General features: G+C 32.8%; 1 pseudogene; it reads right to left on the bottom strand.

Moving 5' to 3' along the window:
* Positions 1 to 4,607: 4,607 nt before the first annotated feature.
* On the bottom strand, positions 4,608 to 7,084 carry LOC141505703 (ras-related protein Rab-18 pseudogene; annotated as a pseudogene).
* Positions 7,085 to 7,415: the final 331 nt, after the last annotated feature.

Genomic DNA, 7,415 nt, shown 5'->3' with positions numbered 1-7,415 from the left:
AGAGGAGTGGGAAAGAGGGAAATATTTTAGAAAGAATTTTTTAAATGATTTAATTTTTTACATGCAATTGAGAAATAAATGATGACAATTTTTTTATGTGTGACTTTGTAAAATATTTCATTGATACTCAGGTATATTAGCTTTATGATCTAGATGTAATTGCTTAATTGACATATTTAAAAAGAAAATGAGAGTTTTCTATAATGAGCTGTTCTTAAATAATGCAATGTTGGAACACTATGAAGAAAAATCATTTTAAAAAGTCTGAGAACACTACACATTGAAAACCTCAACCAGAATCTCAAAGTACCAATATTAAAGTAAGCTATCCATCTCTTGACAGAGAGGTGATAGATTCAAGATGAAAAAAAAGAAACAGATATTTTTTGATATGGCCAATGTAGGAATTGGTTTTGTTTGCTTAACTGTTGTATGCATAATTTTTACATGCATTTTGTTTTTTTCTTTCATTTTTTTCAATTGGAGGAGGAGGTATAAGTGATACCCAGTCCACTCACTCTCAAAAGAGAACAGAAGAAAATGCAGACAGAATCAGGGATAAAAAGACCTACTTTAAAAATTTGCATTTTAAATATTTTGCATATTAAAAAGAAAGAGCAAGCTGTACATAATAGAGAATTGCAATTTCATGTGCAATGCTCTTTTGTTATACAATGTATGTGGAAATGCTAATTTTATTAGGTACTTTTTATGTTTGGAATTTAAAAATAAAATAAGAAGCAATCTTGTTTCTTACTGATAAATGCTTCCTTTTAAAAATTATTCATAAGCCATTACTTTGATAATCAGTTCTACAATTTTGCCAAGATTAAAAATCATACTCTCTAACCTATAATTTAATTTCCTAACATTTTTGAAAATCAAGTTAATACTTGTCCAGCTCAACCCTGCTACTTTTCTTCTTCAAAAGACCACAGGAAACAGTTCAGCAATCATATCTATGAATTTTTATAGTGTGACCTCTGACATAGGCCAAGGTCTCATAGATCACATGTAACCCATTACAGACAAGACAGAATCTGATATATTAGAAATATTTTATTTTATACATTATTTTCCTTTCTCTATAATTTATTGCATTCCTCAAAGAATTTTAGAGTTGGAAGGAACCTCAGTGACTATCTAAACTGAACTTGATAATTTCATGCTTGTCCTTTGTTCTCAAAGAAGACAATGACATCAGGGAGGTGATGCCATAAAAAGAAAATAAATTGGATTTGAGGGAGGGGAGTGCTGTGCTAAATCTCCATCCTCACTTTCTCTAATGGAGTTACCTGCGTCCAGTGGTCAGATGAATCAGGATGCCTGGAGATGACTCTGGATATAAGGCAATCATGGTTAAATGTTTTGCCCATAGTTATATACTTCATGAGAGTCAAGTGTCTGAGACCAGATTTGCATTTCTATACTGACTACAGGGTTAGTGCTCTGTCCATTGAAAGAAGTTCATATGAGATCTTATCTGATGAAAGGTTAGTCTGTTAGCCCTTGGAAACCACTACTAAGGTCTCTCTCTTTTTGTTTTTTTTTTTTAATTTTTATAATTTTACAGAACTTTGGACACAAACTTATATTATTCTTATCATAGATGATGTTATATGATATGTTACAGTACTTTTAATTTCCACACAAAAGTTATTTAATGTCAAGTTTAAACATTTCTTTCAATGAAATAGGCAATAAATGTTGATAGACTGACACGAGACAAGTAGGTGGTAGATAGATGGATAAATGGGTAGATAAATGTCAATGTGTTCAGTGTCATGAGCCAATGCCAACTGATTGCCACATTGCACCTTAAGCAATGATTTATTTATGAAAATCCCCCATATATTAGGAACTATGCTAGATGAGTTTACAGAAACAAAAGTAAGATAGTTCCTGCCTTCAGAGAGGTTATGTTCGAAGGAAAATATTGAACTATATAATTTGATGATGCACTTCCTGCTGGAGCTATGCAATGACTCTTTAGCACAATGGTATCCTGGTTAATGTTGAACAATCATCTATTCAATAAAAAATAAGAATAAAACACTTTTTGGAACTTTAATCTCCATTATTATCACTTTTTTAAGTCTAGATGTTCAATAAAGCAATTCAAATCCTAATTTTCAGCATCTCCAAACTCTACACATTGACACCAAAAATTTGATTGATTCTTTAGAGCTGACTCTGTCACATCCCTGTCTGAGTCCCTTTCCCTGCAGAGACAGCTATAGTCCGTAAGTATGATTGGCTCCCAGATTTTTCACTTAGACCTGGGATGAAAATGTTAGAGCCAAAGACTGATTTGGGACCTAATGACCATGGGGATATTAGAGGGAATTGTAGTGAAGGTGATAGAGTCAACTATGAAGTTGTAATGTATTTGAGAAAAGAGGAAAACAGAGGTAGAAGAGGCCCTGAAAACAAGATCTCAACAGTCTGAGTCATAATATAGGGATAGAATGCAGTGCTCTAGCTTACTAAACTGTATGTGTTTGTGTGGCTTCTTCATATACCCCATTGACTCTGCCCTTTGCTGGGTGGCCTCTTTTAGCTTGAAGGGCAATCAGAATCTCACTCCTGACAGGAAGAGTGAGAGGCAATTCCCTCTAGCCTCAGCTTATACACCTAGACATCTCTAGTATCCATTACACAAATAATTACTAATCTGACCTCATTTGAATAAACTGTGTTGAATAATTTACATTTAATTCACTGTTAATTGAGACAAATTTACCTGGTGATTGTTTTTATTTTTACTGTTGCTATTAAATTTGATTTAAATTATATTTTCATTGAAAAATAGATATGTTTTTGTATAAGTTGTCCTTGAAAATATATAATTTGGGTCAGTGCAATGTAAACCTGACAATTTAGCTTCTGGATGAAGGATTTTGACTTTGATTACATAGGCAATTTAGGGACATTTAAAGATTGTGAGCAGAATAATGTAGTGACAAAACCAGGAATATGCACAAGGAAGATTAATGTCATGTGAATATTTGATTGGAGGAGGCAGAAACTATAGACCAGAAGACCAGGAAGGGATTCCTATAGTTCTGGATGTTAGTAAAGCACTTCAGTTATATCAAGGCAGCATAACGTAGTAGAAGGAACCTAAAATCAAAAAGAAGTATGTGACTTCACATCTTGCTTCTGAAATATTAAAACCATGTGTACCTGAACAATAGATTAAACTTCCCAGTTCCCTATATTAAAGAAATTCCAGGTCTGGATTTTTTTTAATTTTGAAAATCTGCATTAGTTCATAAAATTTAGGTATGGTAAGACACTAATACTTGTTGTACCTAATTGAAGATTTTCATTGCAAAATGATTACCCCATACATCAGAATGGAAAAAAAATCTATATGGCACTTTTTATTAAACTGTAATTTCATGCTTTTCTTCCTGATCCTAAAACATAGAAATAAATTTCAAAATATCTATTAACTAATTAAAACAATCATTTGATATGAATCTTTATAATATTAAATAAGCTATATTTGTGATTCTTATTCAAATAAGAAACAAATTAACAAAGGTAAGAAAAAATTTTGGTTTAAAAATATACAAAATATTAGATGTGTAAGTCATAATGAAGATGCTAAATTCATATCATTCTGGAAAACAAAGTTGGGGGGGAAGCTTGACCTTCACTCTCAGACACGGCATTATAAAACCTACCTTGAGTCTAATGTGTACATTATAGAATTAAAAACTCCCTAAGCAAACTGAGTTATTAGTTGATGAAAATTAAAAATTAGGTCACAGTTGTGTTATTTCACTGCAACATCAGAAAAATTCAACTGATTATAAACATGCTTCATCTTGAGATTTTTAAATACTTAAAGACAAATAATCTTTGATATCGACTACCTAGAAAAACTGTAAGGGATGCTACCAAACCTGCAAAGAAATTCATCAGAAATAGTTCTATTATACTTATAGCCCCCAGAGTTTCTAGAAGTGAAACAAGGCAATTAAATAATAAGACAAAAGTATTTAACCAAAAGGAGATCAAAATGCAGACAGTTACACAACAGATGTTTCTTAGATAAATTAAAAAAATACACGATGAATGTAGTTCATAAAATCAGGTGCACTTAGTAATGCACACCCATTTTCTTTTACATAAAAGACTAAAGGTTGCAATTTTTTCAAACTTACCATAAACATTTTTACCTGGGAGAGCAGATCATTGATTTCTTTTTTTTTTAAGAATTTTTTTTTCAAGGCAATGGGGTTAAGTGGCTTGCCCAAGGCCACATGGCTAGGTAATTATTAAGTGTCTGAGGTCGGATTTGAACCCAGGTACTCCTGACTCCAAGGCTGGTGCTCTATTCACTGCACCAGCTAACCACCCCAAATCATTGATTTACTATAAATGTTCATTGGCATGATACAATACAAGTACATGCAACCTGCAAAGTCCCTTAAATATCGGTTAAAGATTTTATTTTAGAAAGATGACACTATCTGATCAAAAATACAGTAAGATAGTCCTTCCTAGAATTTATAACAGAACAATTCCTCCACAAGCTCCTCCAAGTCTCTTTATCCCTCTGTGATAGTCTTACTCCGTTTTTCTGATTCCATCTTCTACAATCTAAGGGTCTGAATGATCTTTTCAACAAGTTCTTCAAATATGCATTGCACATCATCACAGATTTTAGCACAAACCTCTTTAAATAACACAGAATGTTTCTTTGCAAATTTCAACTCTTCATTTCTATCAACATTACAATTTTCCTATCAATTTTGTTTACAACTAGCATTTTATTTTGTCATTCCTCATGTAGTATACTTCCAATCTGTTAAGCAATTGTCCAACTTAACAAAACATCTTTTCTTGTGACATCCTGCACTAATAGGCTACCTTAGCAGATGTTAATGTTATGATGCACTCCTGTATCCCATAAAGCAAACTTAACTTTATCATTCCATCAAATTATATATTCTTCACCTTGAAATCAGCAGCAATTGTTACTTGCAGCTCTGGATAAAAAGTATCATCTGTGAATTTCAATAAAAGGTTGACATTTCCTACCCCATTTTCTCCAATGATAAGTATCTTCATAGTGCTCAGCAAATCTTCATCTATATAGGCCACAGTTGACCGTTTCATTTTAGTGCCTTCCTCTTCCCCCTGGATTAAAAAAAATGAAAATACAATAGTGGGAATAGAAAAGAGGAAATTAATTATGGATTTATTGTGAAACTAATATGAAAATATTTGATATTTATTTTGATAAAGGAGAGGAACAGAAAAGGATGAAAAATTACATTGAATTTGGAGCACATGCATTCTGATGAATAGCATTGGCGTCATTGCAAATATGTTATTTAAAACACCTACATCTACAGATGCATGCACACACACACAAAACCAAACAAGGGATTTCCTAGCAGTCTTGTATAGCTTAAACTTTAAGGAATGATCTTTAAGAATGGTCTCAAATTATTTCTCAGTTCTAAAAACTGATGGATGGTGCTTGATTGCCAAAGACTCTTTCTTTCATGAGTAGTTCTAGTAATATTAACAAAAGTCAGAGAGGCATGGAATAATGTCAGGGTTCAGTACTTGATGTTGTTCATTTAAATACAAAAGCAAATAGTTAAGATTTCTAAGGGACATTTGGGACAACTTAGACCAACCCTCCAATACAGATGATGGATGAAACTAAGGATAAGAGAGGAGAAGAAAATGACTTTTTCATCTCAAATGGGTAATGAAATGTCTGAAGTGAGTTTTGAATCTAATTTTTTAACAAGAATGATGAAACTCAGTCTACCAAACTGTATTACTTCTCATTCATAGAATTTCCTTCCCCATCTCCCAACCTCTATTCTCTATTTTTCTAACCTGAATAAAAAGGATGATAATTCAGAGAACCTGAAATGCTGTTCCTTACTTTTAACTTTCAAGTATATTTTTATACATGCAAACTAGACTCATTTCACTGTGTAGGTGATCCCTCAGCATGGTGGTATCTATTAAACATAATGCAAATTTCCTGTGTAAGGGAAATACTTTTTTTTTCTCTTGGAAAAATGAGAAGCTTTATCCTGAAGGGATCATAGTAAAGTAAATAAAAATGTCATAATAATCAAAATGGATTTGAAATAATATTGAAAATGGTATTTGAAAAGTTTATATCCTTCTGTAATGCTATACTGTTAACAGCTTTATAATTATGTCACAGACTTGCATATGTGACAAAATAAACCTTACCTCCTGCCCAGGTCTCAAATACACTATTCTTCAAGAATGATTCATGTATATGTCATATCCCTTTTACTAAGCTCTAACCTTCTTGAAGGTAAAGACTGGGTTCTATTTCAACTTGGTGTTCTTAGCACGAAGTCCTAAGCACAAACCCTAGACTGTCCTATACATAAATAATACATATACATATTTAATGAATATTTATATGTGTATTTATGTTCTAAGACACTTTTTCTAGAAGAAACATGCACTTATATACACACAAGCAGAGTGTGTGACTTTTTGCTCACAAATAATTGTGCACTAAATGAATCCCTTAAGGCTGAGATGCAGCAGAGTTCAATCAATTTTCTGCCACTTGTCCTAACTTTAACCTGATGATTACCACCAGGAAAATGAGGTTCTCTATCAGTAAGCACTGCACCATCCATACATGGAACCACTTGTTAGAACAAATGGAGAAATTCTGAAAACTGTGAATAAGTTCACTGAATTTGGCAGTATACTTAAACAGTGATTTACACATACATGATGAATTTAGCACATACATTGCCAGAGGTTGCTCAGTGCTTGAAGGTTCTAAAGCAAAGTGTGATAAAGAAATGTTTTCAATCAACTGAATATCTACAGAGCCATTAGGTTAACCTCACTGTTGTTTGTTTGAATAATTGATATCTGAACAATTTACCAGTAACATGCCAGGAAACAGAATCACTTCCATTTGAATTGTCTTAGGAAGATTCTGAAGTTCACCTGGTACAATAGGGTACTGGACATTGAGGTCCTTTCTTGAGTTTATGTGACAGGATTCAGATTCAATTACAGAGCTCACTTTTGATGGACTGGCCATATTATTTCAAGGTCAAGCCCATGTTCACCCAAAAATCTATTTTATAGAACAGTCACACAAGACAAGTACTCACATAGAGATTAGAAGAAGTAATATAAGGACACTCTCTGGGTCTCTCTGATGAACTCTAGAATGAATTGTGAAAAAAATTGGAAACACTGGCACAAGACCCAACATGATAAGCCCACATCAAAGAAGGTATTGTGTTCTATGTGTGAAAAGAAATTGCAGTTGCTTTAAAGAATTGTGAATTAATTAAATTTAGATATCACAAATGCAATATTCATATGAACTATTTGTGCCCAAAATGTGGTAGAAGTCATTTTGGTCT

This window comes from Macrotis lagotis, chromosome 1 (assembly GCF_037893015.1).
Source record: "Macrotis lagotis isolate mMagLag1 chromosome 1, bilby.v1.9.chrom.fasta, whole genome shotgun sequence".
NCBI lineage: Eukaryota > Metazoa > Chordata > Mammalia > Peramelemorphia > Peramelidae > Macrotis > Macrotis lagotis.
Note: the sequence above shows the minus strand (reverse complement) of the source record. Positions and strands in the feature narration are given on the sequence as shown.